At 55.7% G+C, this 201-nt stretch overlaps 1 protein-coding gene across 1 annotated transcript in view; it reads right to left on the bottom strand.

Moving 5' to 3' along the window:
• Window positions 1–201, bottom strand: part of LOC118451757 — a 5,832-nt gene that overhangs the window by 1,683 nt on the left and 3,948 nt on the right. The gene's annotated exons all lie outside the window — the stretch shown is intronic.

A 201-nucleotide genomic window follows, 5' to 3' on the forward strand; every position in this document is an offset into this window, starting at 1 on the left:
CTCCTCGTATGACTTGTGCTCCAGACCCCTCACCAGCTTGGTTGCTCTCCTCTGGACATGTTCCAGCAATGCAACGTCTTTCTTATAGTGAGGGGCCCAAAACTGAACACAGTATTCGAGGTGCGGCCTCACCAGCACCGAGTACAGGGGCACGATCACTTCCCTGCTCCTGCTGGCCACACCATTCCTGATACAGGCCAG

This window comes from Egretta garzetta, unplaced genomic scaffold (genome assembly GCF_000687185.1).
Source record: "Egretta garzetta isolate BGI_Z169 unplaced genomic scaffold, ASM68718v1 scaffold12, whole genome shotgun sequence".
Taxonomy (NCBI): domain Eukaryota; kingdom Metazoa; phylum Chordata; class Aves; order Pelecaniformes; family Ardeidae; genus Egretta; species Egretta garzetta.